This window comes from Oncorhynchus masou, chromosome 21 (assembly GCF_036934945.1).
Source record: "Oncorhynchus masou masou isolate Uvic2021 chromosome 21, UVic_Omas_1.1, whole genome shotgun sequence".
Taxonomy (NCBI): Eukaryota; Metazoa; Chordata; class Actinopteri; order Salmoniformes; family Salmonidae; genus Oncorhynchus; species Oncorhynchus masou.
This window is the reverse complement of record NC_088232.1, coordinates 56,366,255-56,383,855: the sequence shown is the minus strand read 5'-3', so window position 1 is coordinate 56,383,855 and position 17,601 is coordinate 56,366,255. Positions and strand designations below refer to the sequence as shown.

The 17,601-nt window shown below is 46.9% G+C and overlaps 1 pseudogene; it reads right to left on the bottom strand.

Moving 5' to 3' along the window:
• Positions 1-17,601, bottom strand: part of LOC135508556 (attractin-like) — a 194,836-nt pseudogene that overhangs the window by 13,505 nt on the left and 163,730 nt on the right.

The window sequence follows — 17,601 nt, the reverse complement described above, 5'->3', positions numbered from 1 at the left end:
TATCGAAGAGACCTCACTGCTGCTACACCAAACTGGAAGTCTTCTGACTAGCTTGGAAAGACAGAACCGTATCGAAGAGACCTCACTGCTGCTCCACCAAACTGGAAGTCTTCCGACTAGCTTGGAAAGCCCTCACTGCTGCTCCACCAAACTGGAAGTCTTCTGACTAGCTTGGAAAGACAGAACCGTATCGAAGAGCCCTCACTGCTGCTCCACCAAACTGGAAGTCTTCTGACTAGCTTGGAAAGACAGAACCGTATCGAAGAGCCCTCACTGCTGCTCCACCAAACTGGAAGTCTTCTGACTAGCTTGGAAAGACAGTACCGACTAGCTTATCGAAGAGCCCTCACTGCTGCTCCACCAAACTGGAAGTCTTCTGACTAGCTTGGAAAGACAGTACCGTGTCGAAGAGCCCTCACTGCTGCTCCACCAAACTGGAAGTCTTCTGACTAGCTTGGAAAGACAGAACCGTATCGAAGAGCCCTCACTGCTGCTCCACCAAACTGGAAGTCTTCTGCTCCACCAAACACTGCTGCTCCACCAAACTGGAAGTCTTCTGACTAGCTTGGAAAAAGACAGTACCTGTGTCTGACTAGCTTGGAAAGACAGAAAGAGCCCTCACTGCTGCTCCACCAAACTGGAAGTCTTCTGACTAGCTTGGAAAGACAGAACCGTATCAGTATCGAAGAGCCCTCACTGCTGCTCCACCAAACTGGAAGTCTTCTGACTAGCTTGGAAAGACAGAACCGTATCGAAGAGCCCTCACTGCTGCTCCACCAAACTGGAAGTCTTCCGTCGAGCTTGGAAAGACAGAACCGTATCGAAGAGCCTTCACTGCTGCACGGTCATCCTATTTTTCCAACCTAATTCAGTATAATCCATTTGTTATACTGTCGCCAAACTAACTAAACTAAAAAGCAGCATTCATCACTTCAGCAGTGATAAATTCATGAACTTCTTTGATGAAAACATCATGATCAATAGAAAGCAAATTACGGACTCCTCTTTGAATCTGCTCAGTTGTCCTGGACATCTATGGAGACACTCAAGGTTTTTAAATCCTGTTATTCTTGATGTCATAAAAATAGTCAGTAATAAAGCCTCTTGAAGAATCCAAACCTTGATGTAAAAAACTAAAATCAGCCAATCAAATCTCCCATTCCTCTCTAACATTTTTGAAAAAGCTGTTGCCCATCAACTGCCTTCCTGAAGACAAATAATGTATATGAAACGCTGCATTCTGTTTTTTGACCCTATCATAGCACTGAGACTGCACTCGTGAAGTTGGTAAATTACATTTTAATGACGTCAGACCAAGGCTCTGCATCTGTCCTCGTGCTCATAGACCATAGTGCTGCTTTTGATACAATCAATCACCACATTCTTCTGGAGAGATTAGGAACCTTAATTGGTCTACACGGACAGGTTCTTCCCTGGTTTAGATCTTATCTGTCGGAAAGATATCAGTTTGTTTCTGTGGATGGTCTGTCCTCTGACAAATTAATTGTGCGTTTTGGCATTCCTCAAGGTTCCGTTTTAGGGCCACTATTGTTTTCACTATTCACATATTCTACCTCTTTGTGATGTCATTCGGGAAACACAATGTCAACTTTCACTGCTATGCGGATGACACACAGCTGTACATTTCAATGAAACATTGTGACTACCCAAAATTGCACTCCCTGGATGCCTGTGTTTCAGACATAAGGGAGTGGATGGCGGCAAATGTTATACTTTTAAACTCGAACAAAACAGAGATGCTAGTTCTTGGTCCCAAGAAACAAAGATGATCTTCTGTTGGATCTGACAATTCATCTTAATGGTTGTGTAGTCGTCTCAAATAAAACTGTGAAGGACCTCGGTGTTACCCTGGACCCTGATCTCTCTTTCGACGAACATTTCAAGGACAGCCAATTTCCATATTCATAACATTGTAAAAATCTGAAATGTTCTGTCCATAAATGACGCAGAAAAGTTACTCCATGCTTTTGTCACTTCTAGATTAGACTACTGAAATGCTCTACTTTCCGGCTACCCGAATAAAGCACGAAATAAACTTCAGTTAGTGCTAAACACGGCTGCTAGGATCTTGACTAGAACAAAAAAAATGTGATCATATTACTCCAGTGCCTCTCTACACTGGGTTCCTGTAAAGGCAAGGCTGATTTCAAGGTTTTACTGCTGACCTACAAAGCATTACATGGGCTTGCTCCTACCTATCTCTCCTACACGTACGCTACGTTCACAAGACGCAGGCCTCCTTACTGTCCCTAGAATTTCTAAGCAAACAGCTGGAGGAAGGGCTTTCTCCTATAGAGCTCCATTTTTATGGAATGGTCTGCCTACCCATGTCAGAGACGCAGACTCGGTCTCAACCTTTAAGTTTTTATTGAAGACCCATCTCTTCAGTAGGTCCTATGATTGAGTGTAGTCTGGCCCAGGAGTGTGAACGTGAACGGAAAGGCACTGAAGCAACAAACCGCCCTTGCTGTCTCTGCCTGGCCGGCCCCCCTCTCTCCACTGGGATTCTCTGCCTCTAACCCTATTACAGGGGCTGAGTCACTGGCTTACTAGGGCTCTTTCATTACCGTCCCTAGGAGGGGTGTGTCACCTGAGTGGGTTGAGTCACTGATGTGATCTTCCTGTCTGGGTTGGCGCCACCTCTTGGGTTGTGCTGTGGCGGAGATCTTTGTAGGCTATACTCGGCTTTGTCTCAGGATGGTAAGTTGGTGGTTGAAGATATCCCTCTAGTGGTGTGGGGGCTGTGCTTTGGCAAAGACGGTGGGGTTATATCCTTCCTGTTTGGCCCTGTCCGGGGTGTCCTCGGATGGGGCCACAGTGTCTCCTGACCCCTCCTGTCTCAGCCTCCAGTATTTATGCTACAGTAGTTTATATGTCGGGGGGCTGGGGTCAGTTTGTTATATCTGGAGTACTTCTCCGGTCTTATCCGGTGTCCTGTGTGAATTTAAGTATGCTCTCTCAAATTCTCTCTCTCTCCCTCTCCTCCTTGGGACTATGCCTCAGGACTACCTGGCATGATGACTCCTTGCTGTTCACCTGGTCGTGCTGCTGCTCCAGTTTCAACTGTTCTGCTTGCGGCTATGGAACCCTGACCTGTTCACCGGACGTGCTACCTTGTCCCGGACCTGCTGTTTTCAACTCGCTCTCTCTACCGCACTTGCTGTCGCGAACTCTGAATGCTCGGCTATGAAAAGCCAACTGACATTTATTCCTGAGGTGCTGACCTGTTGCACCCTCTACAACCACTGTGATTATTATTATTTGACCCTGCTGGTCATCTATGAACATTTGAACATCTTGACCATGTACTGTTATAATCTCTACCCGGCACAGCCAGAAGAACATCTACTCTATCAAAATAAAGTGTTACTGATAGGAACACTCAATCCTTTTCACCAATAACATAATGGAAGAACTGATGATGATGAAAACATTCCCCCATTGCTGACACTACAGCTCTGAGGACAAGTGGCTTGGGGGAAGGGGATTGGCTGACGGGACAGTGATGTCACACTCACCTTGACGTTTCCACCAATTAGGTCCGGTGGCTCCTCGTCCATTTCCAAGGCAACATTGATGGTGGCGAACGGCCGGCTAGCCATCTGCTGCATCTCACGGAGGAGTTGCTGAGGGGAAGAAGAGGATGAGGAGGAAGGTCAGTGAGGAAGAACGAGGACAGCCCATTTTGGCACACTCAAAAAACACATTGTGCATCCGAATTCCAAATATAGCACACTACACAGGGCATAATGCGGACTACAGATGGTAAAGATCACACTAAATAGGGCATATAAAGATCACACTAAATGGATAAGAGATCACACTAAATAGGGAGCACTACAGAGGGCATATAGCACACTACAGATGGTAAAGATCACACTAAATAGGGCATATAGCACACTACAGATGGTAAAGATCACACTAAATAGGGCAGCACACTACAGATGGTAAAGATCACACTAAATAGGGCATATAGCACACTACAGATGGTAAAGATCACACTAAATAGGGCATATAGCACACTACAGATGGTAAAGATCACACTAAATAGGGCATATAGCGCACTACAGATGGTAAAGATCACACTAAATAGGGCATATAGCACACTACAGATAAAGATCACACTAAATAGGGCATATAGCACACTACAGATGGTAAAGATCACACTAAATAGGGCATATAGCACACTACAGATGGTAAAGATCACACTAAATAGGGCATATAGCACACTACAGATGGTAAAGATCACACTAAATAGGGCATATAGATCACACTACAGCATATAGCACACTACAGATGGTAAAGATCACACTAAATAGGGCATATAGCACACTACAGATGGTAAAGATCACACTAAATAGGGCATATAGCACACTACAGATGGTAAAGATCACACTAAATAGGGCATATAGCACACTACAGATGGTAAAGATCACACTAAATAGGGCATATAGCACACTACAGATGGTAAAGATCACACTAAATAGGGCATATAGTAAAGATCACACTAAATAGGGCATATAGCACACTACAGATGGTAAAGATCACACTAAATAGGGCATATAGCACACTACAGATGGTAAAGATCACACTAAATAGGGCATATAGCACACTACAGATGGTAAAGATCACACTAAATAGGGCATATAGCACACTACAGATGGTAAAGATCACACTAAATAGGGCATATAGCGCACTACAGATGGTAAAGATCACACTAAATAGGGCATATAGCGCACTACAGATGGTAAAGATCACACTAAATAGGGCATACAGCGCACTACAGATGGTAAAGATCACACTAAATAGGGCATATAGTGCACTACACAGGGCATAATGCGGACTACAGATGGTAAAGATCACACTAAATAGGGCATATAGCGCACTACAGATGGTAAAGATCACACTAAATAGGGCATATAGCACACTACAGATGGTAAAGATCACACTAAATAGGGCATACAGCACACACAGATGGTAAAGATCACACTAAATAGGGCATACAGCGCACTACAGATGGTAAAGATCACACAGGGCATACAGCACACTACAGATGGTAAAGATCACACTAAATCAGCACACTACAGATGGTAAAGATCACACTAAATAGGGCATATAGCACACTACAGATGGTAAAGATCACACTAAATAGGGCATATAGGTCATGACGTTGCCCGCTGTGGGTACAGCGAACACCATCCACCCGCTCTCTGCTCCATTCAACCAGGCTGGCCACCAGTATAAGAGACAGAGTGGATTTTCATAGAGAACAAAGCAATTCCTTCCACCTCACGGAACTTGAGGTCCGAACAACGTTTACGTTCCGGAGAATGTATAAAAGATGGGTGAGGAATCCAGCTACGAACTAGTCCGTTTGTCACAACTTGGGAAGCTCATGGGAGACGGTGTGGCCACATTACCATAACGCTGTTTATATAACAGCCTCAGATATGAGGTTTTACATCAAATTGTTGTATAAGATGAATGAGTGAGTATGATACTGTTTGTAAAATTGTGTAATTTGATTTTTGACTGTTTAATGAAGGAAACTCCAATTCCCTTTTGAGTTGAACTAAATCAGAGGACCGCCCATGAGCCCAGTTAGGGTCAGGCATCCTGGGACAGCCCCTATTCTGCAATTCCGAATAAAATCCCAATTTTGAGAAACTATCAGTAGACCATGTTTTCACTCAATCACAAGAGGACAAAGGTTTCAGATCATTGCTGAATCTTTTAACCATACCACGTGGTTAAACTCTTAGACTATCGACACCGACAAAATAAGAACACATCTTTGATAATAGTTACTAGTCTGCAGCTAGGAATTCGGTATCATTGAACGCGAAGAACGACAACCTCCGAAACAACCATTCTATTATGAAATGAATGAATGTCACTCTGAACTATCCATTCTAGACATAGATAGAGAGACATAGAGAGAGATAGAGAGACAGAGATAGAGAGAGAGATAGAGAGGGAGAGATAGAGAGAGAGAGAGGGAGAGAGAGAGAGGGAGACAGAGAGAGAGAGAGAGAGAGAGAGAGAGATAGAGACAGAGATATAGATAGAGAGACAGAGAGAGAGAGAGAGAGGAGAGAGAGAGATAGAGAGAGAAGAGAGAGAGAGAGGAGAGGAGAGAGATAGAGAGATAGAGAGAGAAAAAACTCTCCAACAGAAACTTTTCAACAAAGATCAAGACGACACACTGAGCGTAAATATATATATTGATTGCAATTGTTCCCGAATGAGTGAGCGTTCATGTGTAAAGGATTAGCATTTCAATTATTAACTAATTGCTAATATAATTATTAACTCTGTAGTGACTTCTCAGTCGACCACCTTTTGTCCACCAAGCCGCGCATTCTCCAATCATTTCATGTAACCATATTTACTTTGTTTGTTTGTGCATTTCTGTGAATTACTTTGTTAGTAAGAAATAAATAATTTAAGACTATTGATGTATGGATGACTCATAGTGAAGACTGGGTTCATGCAGATAACCAACAATTTACGACATTTGGAATGAGACTAACGTGAGGTAAAATAAATCACTCATTAATTCGAAGACTAATTGATCAGATACAATATCTAAAGACTTATTTTAGGAAATTATAACTTTAATCTGAATATTTTCCTTGGTTCCTTGGTGCCCCGACTAGTTAATTACAGTTACATGATGAATAAGTTGATCGCGTAATACTAATTACAGAGAATCTTTGATAAAAATTAAGTCTTCAATTTAATGATAGTAAAGACACGACCCCACAATACCCCAACCACCCCCATCATACCAGACCCCATCATCATACCAGACCCCCCCCATCATACCAGACCCCACCCCCCATACCAGACCCCATACCATCATACCAGACCCCCCCACCCTAACCTACACCCCCATCATACCAGACCCCATACCATCATACCAGACCCCACACCACCCCTACACCTACACCACCCAATCATACCAGACCCCACACCACCCCATCATACCAGACACCCCATCATACCAGACCCCATACCATCATACCAGACCCCACACCACCCTAACCCACACCACCCCATCATACCAGACCCCACACCACCCCATCATACCAGACCCCACACCACCACCATCATACCAGACCCCATACCATCCAGACCCCACCCATACCAAACCCCACCACCCTAACCTACACCACCCAATCATACCAGACCCCACACCACCCTAACCTACACCACCCCATCATACCAGACCCCCACCACCCTAACCTACACCACCCAATCATACCAGACCCCATACCATCATACCAGACCCCACACCACCCTAACCTACACCACCCCATCATACCAGACCCCACACCACCTAACCTACACCACCCAATCATACCAGACCCCATACCATCATACCAGACCCCACACCACCCTAACAGACCCCATACAATAATACCAGACCCCACACCATCATACCAGACCCCACACCACCCTAACCTACACCACCCAATCATACCAGACCCCATACCATCATACCAGACCCTACACCACCCCATCCCTAACCTACACCACCCAATCATACCAGACCCCATACCATCATACCAGACCCACCCTAACCTACACCACCCCATCATACCAGACCCCACACCACCTAACCTACACCACCCCCCATCATACCAGACCCCACACCATCATACCAGACCCCACACCACCCTAACCTACACCACCCCATCATACCATACCCCATACCACCCTAACCTACACCACCCAATCATACCAGACCCCATACCATCATACCAGACCCCACACCACCCTAACCTACACCACCCCATACCATCATACCAGACCCCCCCACCCCTAACCTACACCACCCCATCATACCAGACCCCACACCACCCCCTACACCACCCAATCATACCAGACCCCATACCATCATACCAGACCCACCCCATCATACCAGACCCCATACCATCATACCAGACCCCACACCACCCTAACCTACACCACCCCATCATACCAGACCCCACACCACCCTAACCTACACCACCCAATCATACCAGACCCCATACCATCATACCAGACCCCACACCACCCCCTACACCACCCAATCATACCAGACCCCATACCATCATACCAGACCCCATACCATCATACCAGACCCCACACCACCCCATCATACCAGACCCCACACCACCCCATCATACCAGACCCCATACCATCATACCAGACCCCACCCCATCATACCAGACCCCACACCATCATACCTACACCACCCCCCATCATACCAGACCCCATACCATCATACCAGAACCCACACCACCCTAACCTACACCACCCCATCATACCATACCCCATACCATCATACCAGACTCCATACCACCCTAACCTACACCACCCCATCATACCAGACCCCCACCCCCTAACCTACACCACCCCATCATACCAGACCCCATACCATCATACCAGACCCCACACCACCCAGACCCCACACCATCATACCTACACCACCCCATCATACCAGACCCCACACCATCCCAGACCCCACACCTAACCTACACACCACCATCATACCAGACCCCACACCACCCTAACCTACACCACCCAATCATACCAGACCCCACACCACCCTAACCTACACCACCCAATCATACCAGACCCCATACCATCATACCAAACCCCACACCACCCTAACCTACACCACCCAATCATACCAGACCCCATACCATCATACCAGACCCCACACCACCCCATCATACCAGACCCCACACCACCCTAACCTACACCACCCAATCATACCAGACCCCACACCACCCTAATCATACCAGACCCCCCACACCACCCCCCATCATACCAGACCCCACACCACCCTAACCTACACCACCCCATCATACCAGACCCCATACCATCATACCAGACCCCACACCACCCTAACCTACACCACCCAATCATACCAGACCCCATACCATCATACCAGACCCCACACCACCCTAACCTACACCACCCAATCATACCAGACCCCATACCATCATACCAGACCCCACACCACCCTAACCTACACCACCCCATAATCATACCAGACTCCATACCACCCTAACCTACACCACACCATCATACCAGACCCCACACCACCCTAACCTACACCACCCAATCATACCTGACAACACAACACACCACCCTAACCTACACCACCCAATCATACCTGACAACACACCACCCTAACCTACACCACCCAATCATACCTGACAACACACCACCCTAACCTACACCACCCAATCATACCTGACAACACACCACCCTAACCTACACCACCCCATCATACCATACCCCATACCACCCTAACCTACACCACCCAATCATACCAGACCCCATACCATCATACCAGACCCCACACAACCCTAACCTACACCACCCCATCATACCATACCCCATACCACCTACACCACCCACATACCATCATACCAGACCCACACCACCCTAACCCACCATCCCATCATACCAGACCCCACATCATACCAGACCCACACCACCCTAACCTACACCACCCCATCATACCAGACCCCATACCACCAACCCCATACCACCCTAACCCCACACCCAATCATACCAGACCCCATACCATCATACCAGACCCCACACCATCATACCAGACCCTAACCCATACCAGACACCATCATACCATCATACCAGACCCCACACCACCCTAACCTACACCACCCCATCATACCATACCCCATACCATACCAGACCAACACCACAACACACCAATCATACCTGACAACACACCACCCTAACCTACACCACCCAATCATACCTGACAACACACCACCCTAACCTACACCACCCAATCATACCTGACAACACACCACCCTAACCTACACCACCCAATCATACCTGACAACACACCACCCTAACCTACACCACCCAATCATACCTGACAACACACCACCCTAACCTACACCACCCAATCATACCTGACAACACACCACCCTAACCTACACCACCCAATCATACCTGACAACACACCACCCTAACCTACACCACCCAATCATACCTGACAACACACCACCCTAACCTACACCACCCAATCATACCTGACAACACACCACCCTAACCTACACCACCCAATCATACCTGACAACACACCACCCTAACCTACACCACCCAATCATACCTGACAACACACCACCCTAACCTACACCACCCAATCATACCTGACAACACACCACCCTAACCTACACCACCCAATCATACCTGACAACACACCACCCTAACCTACACCACCCAATCATACCTGACAACACACCACCCTAACCTACACCACCCAATCATACCTGACAACACACCACCCTAACCTACACCACCCAATCATACCTGACAACACACCACCCTAACCTACACCACCCAATCATACCTGACAACACACCACCCTAACCTACACCACCCAATCATACCTGACAACACACCACCTTAACCAACACCACCCAATCATACCTGACAACACACCACCCTAACCTACACCACCCAATCATACCTGACAACACACCACCCTAACCTACACCACCCAATCATAACAGACCCTACATTAGAGCTGGGACACTACTACACACTAGAGCTGGGACACCACTACACACTAGAGCTGGGACATCACTACACACTAGAGCTGGGACACCACGGCACACTAGAGCTGGGACACCACTAGAGCTGGGACACCACTACACACTAGAGTTGGGACACCACTACACACTAGAGTTGGGACATCACTACACACTAGCGCTGGGTCATCACTACACACTAGAGCTGGGACACCACTAGAGCTGGGACACCACTACACACTAGAGCTGGGACACCACTACACACTAGAGCTGGGACACCACTACACACTAGAGCTGGGACACCACTACACACTAGAGCTGGGACACCACTACACACTAGAGCTGGGACACTACACACTAGAGCTACACACTAGAGCTGGGACATCACTACACACTAGAGCTGGGACACCACTACACACTAGAGCACACTAGAGCTGGGACACCACTACACACTAGAGCTGGGACACCACGACACACTAGAGCTGGGACACCACTACACACTAGAGCTGGGACACCACTACACTAGAGAGCGGGGACACCACTACACACTAGAGCTGGGACATCACTACACACTAGAGCTGGGACACCACTACACACTAGAGCTGGGACACCACTACACACTAGAGCTGGGACACCACTACACACTAGAGCTGGGACATCACTACACACTAGAGCTGGGACACCACTACACACTAGAGCTGGGACACCACTACACACTAGAGCTGGGACATCACTACACACTAGAGCTGGGACATCACTATACAGAGCTACCACTAGAGCTGGGACACACTAAAGCTGGGACACCACTACACACTAGAGCTGGGACACCACTACACACTAGAGCTGGAACATCACTACACACTAGAGCTGGGACATTACTACACACTAGAGCTGGGACACCACTAGAGCTGGGACACCACTAGAGCTGGGACATCACTACACACTAGAGCGGGGACACCACTACACACTAGAGCTGGGACATCACTACACACTAGAGCTGGGACACCACGACACACTAGAGCTGGGACATCACTACACACTAGAGCTGGGACAACACTAGAGCTGGGACACCACTAGAGCTGGGACACCACACACTAGAGCTGGGACATCACTACACACTAGAGCTGGGACATCACTACACACTAGAGCTGGGACACCACTACACACTAGAGCTGGGACACCACTACACACTAGAGCTGGGACACCACTAGAGCTGGGACACCACTGCACACTAGAGCTGGGACACCACTACACACTAGAGCTGGGACATCACTACACACTAGAGCTGGGACACCACTACACACTAGAGCTGGGACACCACTACACACTAGAGCTGGGACACCACTAGAGCTGGGACACCACTACATACTAGAGCTGGGACACCACTACATACTAGAGTGGGGACACCACTACACACTAGAGCGGGGACACCACTACACACTAGAGCTGGGACACCACTACACACTAGAGCTGGGACACCACTACACACTAGAGCTGGGACACCACTACACACTAAAGCTGGGACACCACTACACACTAGATCTGGGACACCACTACACACTAGAGCTGGGACATCACTACACACTAGAGCTGGGACACCACTAGAGCTGGGACACCACTACACACTAGAGCTGGGACACCATTAGAGCTGGGACACCATTAGAGCTGGGACACCATTAGAGCTGGGACACCACTACACAGTCGAGCTGGGACACCATTAGAGCTGGGACACCATTACACACTAGAGCTGGGACACCACTACACACTAGAGCTGGGACACCATTAGAGCTGGGACATCACTACACACTAGAGCTGGGACACCACTACACACTAGAGCTGGGACACCATTAGAGCTGGGACACCATTAGAGCTGGGACACCACTACACAGTCGAGCTGGGACGATAAACTGCAAATTATCGACACAGACCATAACGATCACGTATAAACTGCATTTTGCTGATATTGTTCATTACGATAAGTTGCCAAGAGCTAGAGAAATGTGAAGTTTTAAATGAAACACGTTTACTAATCAAATGAAATGTTATTGGTCACATACATATGGTTATCAGACTGCTAATATGGTCGTCAATGGGACAATTGATGGCTTCAGCCATCTAACTAGGAGTTCAAAGGAGATTTAGTTTTAAACAGTGTCACAAATGAAGGTTTTAAACGTATACTGTTGTCACACTAATTCAGACAATTCTTCACCATAGATCCCCCCCCAGCTCTAACACACACACTTCAGAGAGGAAGTCACACACAGATCATTATCGTATTCAGTCAATTCATGGCCATATGGATTTCTTTAGATATCGCTCTACACGCGTTGAATATTGACATTCAAAAGAGGTTAATTCATCTTCAACATGGCAACCAGACTTCCTCAGGTAACTGCCACAGTAGTGAAAGTGCAACAGAACAGACCCACTCAGGTACAGGTTTTATCTAGGTGTTGGTCAGATGTTGGAAACAATAACCGTGGTAACCACTCACCTCTCGTCGCCGTGACGCCCAGCAGCTCTGTTTGATCTTCCAGACAACTGCCGCCACCAGGAGGAGAGAAAGGAAGCAGCTGGGAGGAGACAGGAAGAGGAGAAGTTAGAGACAGGAAGAGAAGGGGTTAGCGAAAGGAAGCAGCTGGGAGAAGACAGGAAGAGGAGGAGTTAGAGATAGGCCTCTTTACTGGTCTCTCATTCCTCTCCTTCTGCCTCTGTGAATCACTCAGACAGGGGTCAGCCCCAGCTCCCCCTGTGAATCCCTCAGACAGGGGTCAGCCCCAGCTCCCCTGTGAATCCCTCAGACAGGGGTCAGCCCCAGCTCCCCCTGGGAATCCCTCAGACAGGGGTCAGCCCCAGCTCCCCCTGTGAATCCCTCAGACAGGGGTCAGCCCCAGCTCCCCCTGTGAATCCCTCAGACAGGGGTCAGCCCCAGCTCCCCCTGTGAATCCCTCAGACAGGGGTCAGCCCCAGCTCCCCTGTGAATCCCTCAGACAGGGGTCAGCCCCAGCTCCCCTGTGAATCCCTCAGACAGGGGTCCGCCACAGGTTATTTTATTTGAACCCCCAAAGGTTTTACAAAAAAATAAGAAACGGTTGGGGGGGGATTTTTGTAAAGAAAATCTGGAATGAATGAAAAACTGTTGTTTAATTTAGGAAATCTGTCCATCAGGTGTTCCCACAAATAAAACATGAACCTCCAGAAAGTATTCATACCCCTTGACTTACTCCACATGTTGTTGTGTTACAGCCTGAATTCAAAATAGATAGATTTTTTTCTCACCCATCTACACACAATACCCCATAACAATGAAGTGAAAACATATTAGAAGGTTTAGCAAATATATTTAAAATGAAATACAAAAATATCTAATTTACATAAGTATTCGCACCCGAGTCAAAACTTTGTTGAAGCAACTTTGGCGGCCGTGAGCCTTTTATGAATGTTTTATATTGAACCTTTATTTAACTAGGCAAGGCAGTTAAGAACATTCTTATTCACAATGACGGCCAAACCCGGACGACAGTAGGACAACTGTACCCCGCCCTATGGGACTCCCAATCACGGCCCGTTGTGATACAGCCTGGATTCGAACCAGAGTGTCTGTAGTGACACCTCAAACACTGAGATGCAGTTCCTTAGACCACTGTGCCAGGTCTCTAAGAGCTGTGAGGTGTTTCTGGGTAAGTCTCTAAGAGCTGTGAGTGTTTCTGGGTAAGTCTCTAAGAGCTGTGAGTGTTTCTGGGTAAGTCTCTAAGAGCTGTGAGTGTTTCTGGGTAAGTCTCTAAGAGCTGTGAGTGTTTCTGGGTAAGTCTCTAAGAGCTGTGAGTGTTTCTGGGTAAGTCTCTAAGAGCTGTGAGTGTTTCTGGGTAAGTCTCTAAGAGCTGTGAGTAAGTCTCTAAGAGCTGTGAGTGTTTCTGGGTAAGTCTCTAAGAGCTGTGAGTGTTTCTGGGTAAGTCTCTAAGAGCGTTTCACAGTATTTGCCCTTTTACTATTTTCTCAATTCTTCAGCTCTGTCAAATTGGTTGTTGATCGTTGCTAGACAACCATTTTCAGGTCTTGCCATAGATTATCAACTAGATTTAAGTCAAAACTATTCCTTTCAGCTTTTGATTGAAACACATAATTTTACTTTGAGATTATGGGGTATTGCGTGTAGTCTGAAGGCACTGTATGTGATCGTGTCTCAATGTAATCAAGGTATGAAATTATTATTTAAAATACAATCTATTTTGGGCTCAGTTGTGGTCAATAAGTGTACAGGTGAATCTATTGGCCAACTCCTGCCCTAAGATAATGTTATCTCACCTCTACCCCTCCTACTACAGGTGAGAAATAGGAGGAATGTGGAAGAGGAGATGGGGAGAAGAAGAGGAGAGGAAGAGGAGAGGGGGAGAAGAAGAGGAGATGGGGAGAAGAAGAGGAGATGAGGAGAAGAAGAGGAGAGGAAGAGGAGAGGGGGAGAAGAAGAGGAGATGGGGAGAAGAAGAGGAGAGGAAGAGGAGAGGGGGAGAAGAAGAGGAGAGGAAGAGGAGAAGGGGAGAAGAAGAGGAGAGGGGGAGAGGAAGAGAGGGAGGACTAGGAGAGTACATTTGTTCACTCAAACCCCACTGATCCTGGTCATCTATAATTAACGAGACGCAGAGCAGCGCTGCACAGATCTAGCCAATCCCAGTCCAGAAACCACACAGAATCCAAAGCCTATCAACCAATCAGATCCTCTGAGCTGCTGCTGGGAAACAGCCTCTCCCCAAGCTGATGTCCTCACCGAAAGGTCAGAGAGAGAGGGAGGGAGAAATATGGTGAGAGGGAGAGAGAGAGAGTTGGAAGAGATATGGTGAGAGGGGACACTCTTTTCTTGTAATGTTAACTGTTGGGGGGTGCTATATGCCACACTAGTAGTGTAGGGAGACTACTGTAATAGATGAACGGGGCTAGTTAGTGTAGGGGGACTACTGTAATAGATGAACGGGGCTAGTTAGTGTAGGGAGACTACTGTAATAGATGAACGGGGCTAGTTAGTGTAGGGAGACTACTGTAATAGATGAATGGGGCTAGTTAGTGTAGGGAGACTACTGTAATAGATGAACGGGGCTAGTTAGTGTAGGGGGACTACTGTAATAGATGAATGGGGCTAGTTAGTGTAGGGAGACTACTGTAATAGATGAACGGGGCTAGTTAGTGTAGGGGGACTACTGTAATAGATGAATGGGGCTAGTTAGTGTAGGTTGACTACTGTAATAGATGAATGGGGCTAGTTAGTGTAGGGAGACTACTGTAATAGATGAACGGGGCTAGTTAGTGTAGGGAGACTACTGTAATAGATGAATGGGGCTAGTTAGTGTAGGGAGACTACTGTAATAGATGAACGGGGCTAGTTAGTGTAGGGAGACTACTGTAATAGATGAACAGGGCTAGTTAGTGTAGGGGGACTACTGTAATAGATGAACGGGGCTAGTTAGTGTAGGGAGACTACTGTAATAGATGAACGGGGCTAGTTAGTGTAGGGGGACTACTGTAATAGATGAATGGGGCTAGTTAGTGTAGGGAGACTACTGTAATAGATGAACGGGGCTAGTTAGTGTAGGGGGACTACTGTAATAGATGAATGGGGCTAGTTAGTGTAGGTTGACTACTGTAATAGATGAATGGGGCTAGTTAGTGTAGGGAGACTACTGTAATAGATGAACGGGGCTAGTTAGTGTAGGGAGACTACTGTAATAGATGAATGGGGCTAGTTAGTGTAGGGAGACTACTGTAATAGATGAATGGGGCTAGTTAGTGTAGGGAGACTACTGTAATAGATGAACGGGGCTAGTTAGTGTAGGGAGACTACTGTAATAGATGAACGGGGCTAGTTAGTGTAGGGAGACTACTGTAATAGATGAATGGGGCTAGTTAGTGTAGGGAGACTACTGTAATAGATGAATGGGGCTAGTTAGTGTAGGGAGACTACTGTAATAGATGAATGGGGCTAGTTAGTGTAGAGAGACTACTGTAATAGATGAATGGGGCTAGTTAGCGTAGGTTGACTACTGCAACAGATGAATGGGGCTAGTTAGTGTATGTTGACTACTGTAATAGATGAATGGGGCTAGTTAGTGTAGGTTGACTACTGTAATAGATGAATGGGGCTAGTTAGTGTAGGGGGACTTCTGTAATAGATGAACGGGGCTAGTTAGTGTAGGTTGACTACTGTAATAGATGAACAGGGCTAGTTAGTGTAGGGGGACTACTGTAATATATGAACAGGGCTAGTTAGTGTATGTTGACTACTGTAATAGATGAATGGGGCTAGTTAGTGTATTAGGACTACTGTAATAGATGTTTAAAATGAATGAGTAAGGTGGAACTATTTGTGAAATGATGTGATGCTATGTAATGATGTTAATGTGAGAGAATTGTAGTTCTGTTAGATGAAGTTTCAGTTAGTGTAGGGGGACTACAGTAATACATGAACAGGACTAGTTAGCGTATGGGACACTGTAATAGATGTTCCAAATTAAAAACCCCCACCTATTTGTGAAATGATGTGAGCTATGTAATGATGTTAATGTGAGAGAATTGTAGTTCTGTTTCAAGTTTCACCAGGACCTGGACAGCCCGTTCCAAATAAAACCCCCAGGGCCAAGACCAGGAATACCGAGAGGGCTAAGAGACCAAGCTTATCTCGATTAGAGACCAAGCTTATCGAGAGGGCTAAGGGTTGAGTAGAGACCAAGCTTATCTCGATTACCGAGAGGGCTAAGGGTTGAGTAGAGACCAAGCTTATCTCGATTACCGAGAGGGCTAAGGGTTGAGTAGAGACCAAGCTTATCTCGATTACCGAGAGGGCTAAGGTTTGAGTAGAGACCAAGCTTATCTCGACCAAGCTTATCTACCGAGAGGGCTAAGGGTTGAGTAGAGACCAAGCTTATCTCGATTACCGAGAGGGCTAAGGGTTGGGTAGAGACCAAGCTTATCTCGATTACCGAGAGGGCTAAGGGTTGGGTAGAGACCAAGCTTATCTCGATTACCG